Source organism: Thalassophryne amazonica, chromosome 2 (assembly GCF_902500255.1).
Source record: "Thalassophryne amazonica chromosome 2, fThaAma1.1, whole genome shotgun sequence".
Taxonomy (NCBI): Eukaryota; Metazoa; Chordata; class Actinopteri; order Batrachoidiformes; family Batrachoididae; genus Thalassophryne; species Thalassophryne amazonica.
In genome coordinates this window covers 104,706,417-104,721,622 of record NC_047104.1, presented here as the reverse complement: position 1 = coordinate 104,721,622, position 15,206 = coordinate 104,706,417, and the positions used below count along the sequence as shown (strand labels likewise).

General features: G+C 39.8%; 1 protein-coding gene across 2 annotated transcripts in view; it reads right to left on the bottom strand.

The window, feature by feature from the left end:
• lmo1 (LIM domain only 1) overlaps positions 1–15,206 on the bottom strand; it is a 553,232-nt gene that overhangs the window by 124,225 nt on the left and 413,801 nt on the right. Inside the window, exon 1 of one of the 2 annotated variants that reach the window (XM_034191072.1) lies at positions 7,849–7,870. The exons of the other annotated variant lie outside the window; for it this stretch is intronic. The gene's annotated coding sequence lies outside the window, so the exon portion shown is untranslated. Of the gene's footprint in view, positions 1–7,848; positions 7,871–15,206 lie in introns of those variants that run through there. 2 annotated transcript variants of the gene reach the window in all.

The window sequence follows — 15,206 nt, the reverse complement described above, 5'->3', positions numbered from 1 at the left end:
CAGCAGCGCTGTGCTGTGTCACACAACATGGAGCAGCACCCCCTTATATTCTGGTTTGTCAGCCCTCTACCTCAGGAGATTTTGTTTTAAGTTGTGTTGAGTGATATTTTTTTAAACAAAAATGTTGATTGTGATAATAAAGTATTTTGTTGTCACGTACAGTGTTTGGCGAAATTCTATCCTAGGTCTTTTGGATCCTTTGGATCTATGAAGCTTAAATATGAAAAAGTATCGGTATCAATATCGGTGATACTGGGCCTGCATTTACTTGGTATCGGTTCAATACCAAAATTCCCGGTATCGCCCACCTCTACTTTAACATTTCCCATAATCCCCCTGGCAGCCCCATGTGCTTCCCAGAATGCACTATGGCACCAGCAGAGCTCTGGTGTTGCAGACCGAAAGGTCCCCCTAAAAATCTGTCCCCCCGATGACGCGGTTCACAGATTAACACCTCGTTTCTGCTTCAAACTGCACCCCAGTCATCATCTATCTCAGCGACAGATATCTGAAGCTTTAGTACAACAGTCATTTCCACATAAATTCTGCATTATTTCAACATAAAAGGTGGTGGAAGTGATCAGAGCGCCACGGCTAACAAGCTGCTAGCTGATGCGTTCACTTTGCATCGGTCATTTCAAACTGTCACGGAATTTCGTTGAGTTTCTGCTTAAAACGGCCTTGTTTTTGCTTAAAACTGACTTTAAAATGATTTATGAGGTTTTATCTTTATCATCTGATGGTTAATAATCCCATTAATCCATTTGGGGCTTTGGGTGAATATACTCTGTCTCAGACGTGTTGCTGTGGTCCCAAATGACGCATGCACAGATGCAAACGGCGGACTGATTTTTAGGGGCGGACCGTTCAGTCTGCGACACCAGCATCTCACAGTAAGTAAACAAGGGCTAGCGAGGATGTGGATGCCGTTGATCCAGCGTGTTCAGAATCAGAATCAGAATTTCTTTATTGTCCTGTGAAGGGTAATTAGTGTTGCAGCAGGAGCACACAAAAAACAAGGTACACAATGACAATATTAACAGTGAGAATAAGACCCAATGAAAAGTCTAAAATCAGACATAATAAAAACAATAGAATATAAAAAAGCAACACACACACACAAAATCACTATCAAATGTCTATCAAATGTTCATGGGTGATTATGATGATGACACGTTCTCCCAAGTTGAGAGGGTTATCTAGAGGAGGTGTAACACCTGTGATGGACTTCTGCCGTGCCCAGATGTTGTCTTGTTGTCCATACTTCACAAGGTTTGTTTACATTGTACCCTGAACCGGAACTCTGCTGAAACTGACCTCTCACGTGAGTCACAGGCCGCGGGACGGCGTGAGATTCACAACTGCGAAACAGTGAATGATATGTCCTTCTGAGACGGTAGAAGCTTGAAACAACCATTCTGAAATTAGACTTTCTGGGCCACCCTCAGTAGCTTTTCCTGCCCCCTACCCTCTGTCGCCTGGCGACCTTGACAGCTGCTGCTGGTGTAGGTGCCGTCAGGGCCAATTCTAACCTGCTGTGTTAAAGGGCTGGTAGAAAAATAGGTGGGCAACATGGGTTTGTAAATTCAACTTGGTGATCTGAAAATGTAAGGACGCTCTGTAGCTCGAGAAGGACCAGTGTCTCGCTGATTAACAAACAATTTCTCATGGATCAAAATGAAAAGACAAAGAGCAGATTAAAATTGGAGTTCATGTTTCAATCAAGCTACAGTATACTCAATGGTAAAAGTGGGATTTGACTAGCCCAGTCTCACGTTTTGTTTTGTTTGTTTTTTGTGCCGCCATCACAAAAAGCACCCCATTTTCGTGCCCCCATCATAAACCCATAGATGAATGTACTTTTCATAATGCCGCCACAAACTGCCATGAGACTGGGTTGGATTTGACAGGTGGGGGAACCTTAAAATTCAGTGTCATGGTGCAGCGGGGGAAGATCACTTGCCTCAAACTTAGTATTGCAAATAACTGTATTCACTTTATTTTTGGCCTATTGGTATCATAACAACATTGCTTGTGAACATTACAACATAGAACACAACCTTGTTTTCATTGTTTTACAATATCAATTTAAATATTAAATGAGAACCCTAAAACTGCTAAATATTTAATATACCAAGGTGCCTGCTGATACACAATTATAGCAGAAATAAATTACAGCATAGGCTTTCTGCAGAATCAATCATCAGACTCAAAATCACAATGTATGCCAGGCCTGTATGTTGCTTTGTAACGCTTCCACAAAAAACAGAAAAAGATATGGAGCATGCGCATAACCGGTGTAAGGAGCTAATCAATGTAGCAGCAGAAGCAAGAACTTTACAAAGCATGACACAGAGTGAACACAAAGTCTTTTAATCTGACCTGTTCTGTCTTTCAACTGGATTCATCATCACAGCCTGCGGAAAACTGTTGTCCACATAAGATGCCCTTGTTTTGGAAGACAATGTCTGGAAATGCTTTAATTCCTGGTTGTGGAAATTGCTTGTGAATGAATAAAGAAGTCCCTCTATTTTTGTCTTCTCTGGGTGCATTTCTCAGCCTGATCCAGAGGACACAGCTGCTTCATCCCACCACCAAAATGGAAGAAAATCAGTTATTTTAAAGCTGAAAGTCCTTTCTGCAATGATTTTATTAGTGTCATAATACTCTGTTTATTCATTATCAACGTTCACCACAGCCATCTGTAGTCTCTTCAGCATTCTGCTAGCAACAAAGACAAATTCCATTAAGGATCCACCAAAAGAAAAAAAAAGTTAAATTACCCTGTTAACATGCCATTCATTATGAGTGGCTGAGGTTAGAGAGGTGGAGCTACAACATCATAGGTTCAGAAAAGGTCTGTATTGGCTCTCCTCACAAAAACGCAACTCCAGCATTTACATCGTTTATCCACTCTGGAACCCGTTTTCAAAAAAGTAGAGTTTTGGGCTGTGAAAACAGTGGTTCTGTGTGAACGGGGCCTCAAACACTGAGTTTCTTATGGACTGATATGGATCACTGATGCACTGAAATGAAGGCAAGGAGACAGGACTGTGAGAACAGAGGGGAGAGATACTGCATGTTTGTGAAGGCAGGGCCAGAGGATGATAGTACCCTGATTTGTTGAGAGCCAGGAAGCACACAAAAAATTAATTGTTAACGATGCATTGCTCTGATTTTAATTTGAATTCAATTATTAATTTATTTGTCTGAGGTTCTGGAACACAGTTCTGGACCATTCTGGCCCACTTGAACCCTTGGCAGCACCTGCATCTGAAAAGCGTGCTTTGCTAGTGGGAGGGCTTTGAGGTGGTGCTGTTTTGTTATTGGCTGAAAAAAAAAAATCTTGATTCTGATTGGGTGGATAAGATGCTCGTTTGGAGGAGCTCCACCCACCCCAGTCCATGCCTATATCTGGGCCTGGAGGATGTAATCTTTACTTTAATAATCCTTTTCCAGTATTCATTTATACTTTGTTTATAAACATTACTGAGTTACAATTGTACATATGAAGCCCAAAAAAGTATTTTTTTTTCCTTTTTTCAATTTACCAACCATTTTGTCTTAAAAAAAAATCGCACAATTAGTCATGGGCTAAGAAGGATACACCTTAGTATCCTTCATTTTCGGGGGGGGTGATGCATACTTGGGCCACATTCCAAGGAGCCTTCAAGATGTGACAACCTAATCGTGTCATGTGTGATGTATAAGGTGATGTGCCAGTTTCACTTGTTAGATTTGTGCAGCCGTTCTCAAATTTAAGAAGTCCAGGGCTCACTTGGAAATCTGAAAACCATCTGGGCTCCACCCAAAATCTTTAATCACAATTCTGATCACAACACTTGAGACTAAGATGAATTATTGTCATATGTAATATATGTTAAACTAAGATAAATTAAGAAAACATCATTTAGATCCCTTGGCTTTATTTTACATTTTTAAAAAAAAATCACAAAAAGCGCCCCATTTTTGTGATGCGTTTTTTAATTATTTTTTTTTTATTTAGAATCCTCCGCCTTCTCCTAGCACTAATCACAACCCTAACGTGTTTCCTTTCCCTTAACCCTAACCATAACCCCCCCCCCGCCTGTCACCCCGCATCTCGTGTCCCCGTCACAAAATAAACTTCTTCTCCATCATAAAACGCAAGCCATTTTTGTGACAGTGTCATGAATCTTAGATTAATTAGACTGTGTTGGGGTTTTCACAGATATTTTTAATGACCTCTCATCGTGCCCCTGCAGTACCTTCATCGCCCATCAGGGGACCATGGGCCACAATTGTGAACCACTGGATTGATGTCTGAGCTCCAACATGAACAAAAAATGTTTGATCTTTGGGTTTGCAATCAGTTTTGACCATTAAACTTTACAAAAAATGTGTTTGCTGACTTAAAGTTATGTGAATTGAATTTAGAGAATGCTAACTGGTCTGCTAAAGGTTTTCAAAGATAGCTGCAAAACTAATATTCTCATTAAAAAGTTAGCTGTGATATTTAGCGGTTACCTGATTAGCTAAACTGTGCACACCACTCCCAGGCCAATCCACAGCTGTGCGTGTTTACTTCCTGATGCACATGCGAAGATCAGTACAAGATCAAGAGCCGTATTTTGTAGTCCAGTCACGTCTGACAGAAAGTTGTTGTTTTTGTTTTTTCTAAACTCAAGAATGGGATCTGTGTGGAGTTTGTTCTCCCCGTGTTTGCCTGGGTTTCCTCCTGGTGCTCCGGCTTCTTCACACATCCAAAGACATGCAGGTTAGATGAATTGGAAACTTTATAATTGTCCAGGTCTCCCTTGTAAAAGAGATCTCGATCTTAATGGGATTAACCTGGTCAAATTTAAAATTTTAAGTTTTGACCACGCGCACAGACAATTGAGTTAAAATGAAAGACTATAGAAAAGCCTACAGGTTAAGGCATGACATTGTTTGATGGAAGCGGTAGTGTCTCTGACAACCCAAGTAGGGCTAGTCAAATATTATTGTGTCATGATATGTGACTGCCTCTGCTTGACTTCATTTTTTGGTATACTGGTATGTACACTCACCGGCCATTTTATTAGTTACACCTGTTTGATTGCTTGTTAACACAAATAGCTAATCAGCCAATCACATGGCAGGAACTCAATGCATTTGGGTAGCTAGACGTGGTGAAGAGGACTTGCTGAAGTTCAAACCAAGCATGAAAATGGGGGAAGAAATGGGATTTCAATGACTTTGAACGTGGCATGGTTGTTGGTGCCAGACGGCCTGGTCTAAGCATTTCAAAAACTGCTGATATACTGGGATTTTCATGCACAGCCAACTCTAGGGTTTACAGAGAATGGTCTGAAAAAGAGAAGATAGTGAGCGACAGGGTTCAACCTGGTACTAGCAAGGTGTACCTAACACAGTGGCCAGTGAGAGTAGCTGAAGCATGGAGTAGTTATGACCAAAATCTTTACTGTTCACAGATCCACTTCATTAAGATGCACTTATGGAAGACTCTCCTTCATTTGTCAGTCCCTTTATGCTCTGCTTCACAAGTCAACCTGGTCATTGCTACTTCTTAAAGGAATAATCTGAGATTCAGCTCATTCACGTAACTTTTGATTGATTCTGTCATTGCTCATTGTGATGTTCTGGTCCTCAGAGTCCATTCACTCTATTTATACTGTTCCAAAACTGTAACATAGGTCACCTTTGGATGCTTGCTCATGGATTGAGTGCTTGCTCATGGGTTGGATAAGGTCTACACTGACCTTACCTACCCCAAGTGCAAGCATACTGACAAGTTACTGTAATTATATTAGCTTACCTCTGGTGACACGCAGCATCAGAATTGTTCCACTTTCACACTGTAATTATGATTCCATGTAAGACATCCAGAATTTTGTGAAGCCCTTCTGTAATTCTGGAAGTGGCCTTGCAACAATGTTGAAGTTGTACCATATCAAAATTCAAAGTCTTCCAAATCTTTATCCAATACATTTTGTGTGTTTCAAAAATTAATCCCTCACCCATATGGAAAAAAAAGTGATTTGTAAGGTGGCAGCATGATGACTTACTGGTTAACACTGTCACCTCAGGAAAGTTCCAGGTTTGAATCCAACACGGCCCGTTCTGTGTGGATTTTGGATGTTTGTGTGAATTCCCTCCCAGTGCTCAGGTGTTCTCCCACTTCAAACTCAAGTAAACTCAAAGATGTGCAGGTTAGGTGAATTGGAAACTCTAAACTTGGCCGTAGGCATGATGAGAGTGTACAACTCATGATAGACTGGTGACATGTCCAGGGTATTCCTGCTTTTTTGCCAATGGCTGCTGGGATAGGCTCTGGCACCTTGTGGCTCTTAAATGGAGTATACAGGTTCAGAAAATGAATGAATGATTTTATAGGCCACTGTGCAGCTGAGTCATGAGCTTAGCACCTTGTTCTGATTCCAGAAGTGCACAGCATACTTCTGGATGTGGTGACAAGTTTCAAAAGCATAAAACTTTTTTATTTCATCTACATTCCAATATTACATAGAACATATACACTTAAAGAAGCACGGCGGGTGAGACACCATTGAATCATACAGACAGTCTTTCAGAATAACTGTAATGTCAGTGATCTGAATGGAAAATGACTTTTTTTTTTAACCATTCCTCTTAATCTGTCATGATAAAAACAATTATCAAAGCATTTCAAATGCACTGTTATAGCTCAGTTGGTAGAGTAGGATGTCCACTAATCAATGAATTATGGGAAAAAAATATCTGATTGATCAATATCCTTGATGCTAAATATCAAAATTTTATTTGACCTTGGGATACACTGACCTGATACAAAGATGTAGCTGAAAAGCTGAATAATATGAAGGCTGGTTCAGATCTCAGTGTTTTAGATTAAGATTAATGCTTTATTGGCATATGACTTCATCAGTGCTTGCTTTTATTTTTCATGACAACGAAGTCAGTCATCAAAAATGTAGCTCACTGTACATAGCCTACAGGGATCATTTCAGTTTAGGGCAGCAGGCTGCGGTGAGATTGTGTTGGCCCTGAAATCAATGGGCTGATTCCTCTCTGTCCAGCTTCCGAGCTGACATGCTTGACTTTTCATCTCCACAGTCACATAGATTGATGACTTATGACCGAGAATGTATGTTTGCTGACCTCTAGCAAAGTGAGTGACACATAATTAATCCAATCACACAGAAACTGGAATGGAAAGGGAGAAGAATGGTCCAGCATCGCAGAGGCTTGACTCCAAATAGCCGTTTGACATTATATTGTGGAGAAACTGAATGAAGGCCGTCCTAAGACAACCATACTGACTGACAATAAAATGGAAAAAATAATTGGAGCTTGTTACAGTTATCTCAGTTCAGTTATACTGCAGTTTGAGTTGGAATAGTGCCATATTTTACAGACTATATGTTGCACCAGGGCATTGGTCATATTTGACCGAAAATGTCATGAAGAGAGAAAAAAACATAATAGTTGCATCAGTCTGTAAGCCACATATCGTTTTTAAACATGGTGCTACTGCTTTATGCAATGAAAGGCATCAGAGGGATGATGCATACCCTGCTCACTCTACACACAATATAAATGTAAAGGTAAATATAGCTATGTCTGTAATGGTGTTATTGACAATGTTTGACCATCATATGATATCATTATGAAATCATTCCAATTACAAATGATGATCCTAGATGATCTAAACCAATTACATATGGTTTAGATCATCTAGGCTTCTTGGTTGTCAAGATATATATATATAAAAAAAGTGTTTTTCTGATCATGTTTTTGTTGATCTTTGACCAAACTAAACCAACATCTAATCACCTCTAGATCTCTGTCCAAGTTATCTTGCATGCGCACACACACACACACACGCACACACACACACCAGTGAAAACACTACCCTGCTATCACCACTTTGCTGATGCACAGGGTAACAAGAAGACCCCCAAGCAAAATCATTTATATTCATCTCCTTAGCAATTACCTGGGCATGGAGATATAACTGCATCATTGATAAAGGAGAATTCTACCTAATTACAACCTAGGCTCTATTTTTAGATGTTAGATTTTTTTTTTCTTTTTTTGCCAGCGGAGTCTCACTCATCGTATCTGCGCAGATCCATTTCCTCATCACTTTGGCTGACTTCATGATAAAATGCCCATCAATAATAAACTGGATAAACCCAACCCCTTTGTGCACTGTCCACATTTGTCCACATTTGTTCTCAGTTTACCTAGCCTGTAAGATAGTGACATACTGTAACCTGTGATATGATTAATATAGTAGACATTCAGAAGTTTTTGTACAATTTGTTTGGCGACATGTAATCATTGCACTGCATGCTTTTGGTAAACTCCAAATTTCAAAATCATTGCAATGACCTTCGAGCTACTTCCTAGTGAACGTACACTGGCACCATGCTTGATTCTGCAAGCTAAAATTTAACTGAGTAGCAGTGTGGTTCTAATTCCAAGCCCTTAGTAGCCCATGAACAGGAAATAGGAACAGTATAGACATAGGACATTGTAACAGCCTTGGTCATTATACAGGCTGACATCAGGCACATGTGTTCAGTACAACAGCTAACAGTTTTTTTTTTTTTTTTCTGAAGGAAGAGTAAACGGTTATCCAAAACCCAAGCAGAAGGTCAATGCGCAGAGTTCAGTCCTACCAGGTGATGAAATTCAGCAGCGTAGGTCTGTAACAAGGAGGAAAACACAAGAAAATACTAGAAATATAATGCGAGAGAGCAGGAACAAACAAAAGATAATCTGGCAGTGATGGAACACTCTGACAGTGGCCATAAAGGCAACCAAAAATTTGGACACGGAAGTGCAGAGACAGGTGAACCCAGAAGGCCAGAAACAGGAAATGACTCTGCATGGACAATTCACGGAAGAGATATCAAAGCAAAAGCATCAAAGACAGTCCAACACATGATTTTTTAACCTTTTTTTTAAAGTACCGGTCTTTAGACACTTAACTTTTATGTTAAAACAATGTCAATGTTAATATTAACACCACTTAACACAGCCGCCACTGAGACCTGAAGTATGCCAAAACCACATTGCATGTTGAGACCCTGAAAGACTGAATGTGGTTGCTTATGGGGTGTGTAAGATTTAAACCTTGCTCAAGTGTGGCTTTTCACGATTACTTCTGTCGTTGAGATTGCAAGGTATAAATAAATTCAACTGTATGGAACCTGTCAGACTGCACATCAGACAGTGGCCACCAAAGCTCCCTGAAGTGAAGCACTAAAGCAGTAAGGTTCCATTTTTTCTGTTCCATTTTTGCATGAGTGTGTACTTCTATTTCATTTAAAGGTTGCTTTCCACTCACCTTCATTGCATTACAGCATACGAGGTCTGTCAATAAAGTATAGGTCCTTTTTATTTTTTTCAAAAACTATATGGATTTCATCAGCCGTTAAAATTTTCACCGAAACCTTAGAGCTTAATTTTTCGAACCGTGTCCACTTCGATGTGCCTCACAGGTTTAGAAAACATTTTGATCAAACAAAGCGCCAGTCTCTCAGCAACTTCTCAGACAAAGGAATTCCGACGAGGGGCTGGTCGACTCCTCCCACAAGGAGTGCTCACAGGTGAATGACATCACTGACAGGCGTGGAAAAACTCACGCATGCGCACGAGGGTTCAAGCATGTCTGACGTAAAAACATATGAATGAAATCCATATACTTTTTGAAAAAAATAAAAAGGACCTATACTTTATTGACAGACCTCGTATAATGTTGCTGTACTTCTATTACTGCCTGTGACAAAGTTTGCTGGAAAAGTGACAACACGCAATGGACTAGACCAGTGAAAATATGTCATGCTACAGCTGTATATACATAGGCCAGAGGAGGGTTGGTGTGAGATAATGGGGATCCTTTTTGGACATGGAACAACATCACTTCACTTTACAACCTCACATGTTCGGCATGCCAAATGTGCATATTATTGATGTACAACAGCTTTGAACATGGCTGCATATTAATATTACGTGTTAACTAAAGAGTATATGTTTTGTGTGAGTACATATGTGTAAGTCTTATATAGGCCCTGAGGCCCATTGGCCTCAGCAGATGATAGTTCACAACTCCCCCTGTATGAGATGCCAGTTTGGCACAGGTTACTTCCCCAGGCCAGTACCCATTTACAGCTGTGTGGACTGAGACAGTGTATACTAAGTGTCTTGTCCACTGATACAGACAGGTAGCATGAGTGGAATTCAACCCCAGGTCTATATGTAGGCAGGCCCAGTCCTTAGCCACTCAACTACCTGCTCATGTACTTGTGTTTGAGAGAGTAAAAGAGGGTCGAAGTGTCTCTTGTCTTTTCTCTCCTCCCAATCATTTTTTTCCCTTCAATGGCCATAACATGTAGTTATAATAAACGGTTGGAGGTAACCAGAAATGATATGTGCAGGCAAGCAGACTGCATGTGTATTAGGAATTCGCTTATGTAAGGTGCATCTGAGTGTTGCTTTCTTCCAAGAAAGAAATACATCATGCTTAACTTTAGACCAGGATTTGGTGGTGTAAGGCGCAAACAATTTCTTGCGATTGATATGAACACAACAGCACTGTGCCTGACCACATCTCATTTTCAGACCCACATGAGTGCACATGGTCTCGTGATTTAGAGGACGTGGGCACTGGATATAAAAATAATGACTTTCAGCTGTAAATTAATAATTACACTCCTGTTGTGCACCAATTTGCGCAGAGAGGAAAATAGGGCCTTATACTGTATGTTTTTAACAGTATAAGTAGCACCGGAAGATTTCCTAGAATTGAACATTCTTGTAGAGGTTAAGCGATGTCTCAATGACTGTAAGAGACAGACAGTGATATGTGGCCTCAGAAGTTACATTAACGGAATGACTGCAGTGATTCTTACTGCGGTTTTCATCAACATAAATTACCCATATTACTCTTGCGTAAAGAAACAATATTCACTGTCTTTGTGTCATCAAGGCAACGTTTTGGTCTTCCACCGCTTTCACGGTGTCTCAGGTACCCACCCTTCCACACTCCACTACTAAAAGTGGGGTCAGTACACACTAGAAACAACCCCCTGAGTGGGCTTCTCTGATACACAGTTAATTAAAATTCATTTCTGCTCTTGCATTAGCCATGCCTATCTATTTATGGGCGGCTCTCAAATGCAGCCACTACAAAACAGTGCTCTGTAATTAACCCTGCCTAATCAGATAGCGCACTAGTGTTGTGTTCCTATTCGTCCTCAGGCACACAGCCGTTGGACTGGGGTTTTACCAAAAGGATGAGCCCATTCTATAGTTTTGAATGGCTAAGGAGATTAAAACCTCATATCAAACATGATATTTACAGGCGAGGCTCAGTGGAGAGTGGTCCTTTTATGTGGGTTGGGGAGAGGCTTCAGGGCTGGGCTTTTAAAGCCTTGTCCCTTAATTGTATTCCAGCTAAGTGGGATGAATGGTGCTTTTTAATCAGACTACGGGCAGGACTCTGCGTTATAAAAGTATAGCAACAGAGCCTGAGCTTTAAAATGCTAAATGATATGCTTTTAGCTCTTGTTCTGCAACTTCTCCCAAAATTCAAATGCATTTAAGCATTGTGCTGACACCTGTAAACACCAGTGTGATTTCCCCTGGTGTTTTTGTAAGAAAACAGTTTGACAAGCTGTTGTACAAAAAAAACCAAAACAAAACAAAACAACAACAAAAAAAAAAAACAGTTATGTCACCATCAGTGCAATAAGTTTGGACTGCTTGGGCAAAAAATAAAAAATCAGCTACTCTGTGCAAATGTACACAATGCTAAGTAAGCAATTTCCTGTTCAGAGAGCAAAGTCTGTCATTTTATTTGATTGAAGCTTTCAGAACAGTGTAACCTGTTTTACTTTTCAACCACCAGAAATATGTTTTGCTCCTCTTACTAGCTGATCTTTTTGATGTATTTATCTGAGAAAATATGATAGTAGAAATTTATCACGTACAGTGCATCCAGAAAGTATTCACAGTGCTTCACTTTTTCCACATTTTTTCCATGTTCCAGCCTTATTCCAAAATATAGCAAATTCATTTTCCCCCTCAAAATTCTGCTCACAACACCCCATAATGACAACATGAAAAGTTTTTTTATTTTTCCAAATTTATTAGTTGTCCTGTAGCCACTCAATATCTTGGTTGTGTGCTTAGGGACATTGTCCTGCTGAAAGATGAACCGTCACCCCAGTCTGAAGTCAAGAGCGCTCTGGAGCAGGTTTTCATCCAGGATGACTCTGTACATTGCTGCATTCATCTTTCCCTCAATCCTGACTAGTCTTCCAATTCCTGCTGCTGAAAAACATCCCCACAGCATGATGCTGCCACCACCATGCTTCACTGTAGGCATGGTGGTGGCTAAGTGATGAGGACTTCCTCCAAATATGATGCCCGGCATTCACACAAAAGAGCTAAAGTGAAGTGATGTGAATACTTTTTAGATGCACTGCATTAAAAATTTGGGGTGTAATAATCCATCGATATGATAAAAAAAAAAAAAAAATCTATTTTAAAGTAATAGATATGACACAATGGGTAGACAGACATCTGAATCAATCTAAATGTACTATGAACTGGTCAAAGAATCGATTATCACTTAATACATTTTCTGATTTAATCTGGTTTTGCTGCTGCTTGTGAGTATTCAAATTCTCAAAAAATTTAAAGGTTGGTACATAAGAGTGGTCACTGCAATGTTTGACTTTGTAAAATATAAACAAAATCAACATGTCTGATAGTGGCAGGCAGTATAACATAAATTTACCCATTTAAACTTGATGTTCGATTCACAATTTTTTAATCCTGTCATGCCAGTTCAGAATAGGAAATTTATGCTATGTTAACTACAGCTTGCATCTTCTTCAGTGCTATAATTTCTGCTATTGTATGTGGTGCTGCTGCTGAACAAAAGGAAAGCAGGCAGCACAGTAGCAAAGGTCTGAAGATGGTCCTTAGTTCTTCATGAAATTTATATTTGAAGGTAAGCAATGTCACTGTTGCGTTATTCTAATTACCTCCGCCAATAAAGTTGGACGGAGGTTATGTTTTGGTCCCTGTTTGTTTGTTTGTGAACAGCCTGGAACCCACAATTTTTCATATGTTGTGATGACTTTTTTAAACAGAGGATTCATATCCTGATAGGCAAAAACTGATTAAATTTTCAAGGTCATAGGTCAAAGTCAGGAAAACTCTTTGAAAATTGGAAAAATCCTTATTTTTGAACATTGAACACATTTTCAAAAATCAATATCTCTATCAAACATGATTAAAGTTCTTTCATATTTGAAAGCATTATGTAGGATGGTATTCTTTATCGCCTGACAAAGTTTGATCCGATTGTGTAGACATTTGAATTTAATATTAAAAAGCTCATTTGGTGTACATTTTGCATTATATCTTAATCAAACGTGCCTCGGCCAGTCTCTTTTATCTGTTAGGGATTTACCTACACCACTAAAATTGGAAGGAGGTTCCAGTTTTATGCCTGGTTGTCTGTCTTCCAGTTATCAGTCAGAAACCAAGTGTCAAAAAGCAATGACAATTGTGCATAGCAGAGATAATAAATGTTCTGTGAAAATTATCTGAAAAAGAATTTAGAAACCAAAAATGTTGAAAAACCAACCCCCCCCCCCCCCCCCCCCCCCCAAAAAAAAAAAAGAATCTCAATTTAACAGGACACTGACCTGAAAATTTTTTCCAAGGTAAAAATTTGTGGAACTGGAAAATAGTGCTGGCAGAGATTTGTGCTCTACGAGAACAGTGTTCTAGTTTATCATGGAAAATTAATGTCTACATTAAACAAATAATAGTTTGACATTGCATTGTATCTCACTGAATCTAATCAAATTATCAAATAATGAGAAGTATCATCCTGAAACCATATCATAGCCCATGTATTGAGATATGCATTGCATTGGTTTGAAAGGGAGAGATACACAGCCAAAGTAAATGTAGAACCATGTTAAATGACTAGCCTGTGAGATGACTGGTGAGAAATAAGAATTGTAGGGATCTTTTAGATGCATCCTGACATGTTCACCATGTACAAAGTAATACAGAAGGTATAAGCCCTTCTGTTCACCCAGTCAATTTGAATTTCATGACCAATCAAATGTAGACAAGGTGTCATTTGGAGGGTAGGGAAGAGGAGAGAGTGAATCCCTTTCCCAAACAGTTAATCCAACTTTAATCCCAGTCATTAGGAATTAGACATGCAGAGCTGTCCGGCCATGCCTCTAAATTACAATCAAACGGTTACCAATTACACAAATTATTGATGGTAGATTCTCTTTTCAACTGCAAATTAAGGCTATTAAGGAAGACTCCTTTTTAATGCAAAAGTGACTAATTAACCAGCGGATGGGAAATCTGCTGCCCAGATATCAAAAAAGTTCTCAGCACACATTGCAGAAACACAAGGGAACCAATTAGTTTAATTATCAAAACAGCTAATTAAAATTGCACAGTTCCTAATTAGTTCTTTGCTTTTGCCTCTAATTGACAGCATGGAGATAAATGGGCTGCCGATGAAAATGGCGAGAGGAGGAAAAAAAAACAGGAGAAACTTCGGCGGAATATTTATGCTGACTTTATCTCCGTCTGTGTGGCAGCCCTTGAAAGTGGAAAATTAATGACCTTAATTCCCAAACTGTTTTTCCTCTAACAGTGCTCCCCTCTGCGCTCCTGGTGCATGCTCCTTTGTCTGGGCCTGCCACCCTGCCAACTGCTGGAATGGGGAAAAAAAGGGTACTTGGGGGTGGGAAGGAGCCACGATTCTCCTCGTAATGTGACAGCTTCCACCTAACAATGGAGAAAGATGAAAGAATGAAGCAGATGGAACCACTGGGAGCATTGCATCATGGGACTGCACCTCTTTTGCACTTTCTTTTAAATCTCATCTCTCATCTACGGGGGTGCTAATTGTCCTGTGTAAAAGACGGAGGTCTGCTGGGACAGACAGATAACAGATATGATTCCAGATTGATTGATATGAGGCACTGCAGTGAAAAGCTTACAGAAATGTACCCTTCACAAAGATTTTAACGTGCTAGCGTGTGGTCCAAAGAGTGCTAACAGAATGGAGAAGCGATGGTTACACCCTCTGGATTTACTGTTACGGCTCTCCCTCCTTATTGCTATGATCTGTTTAAAAGTCCTTGAAAATAAAGAAGAAAGATGGA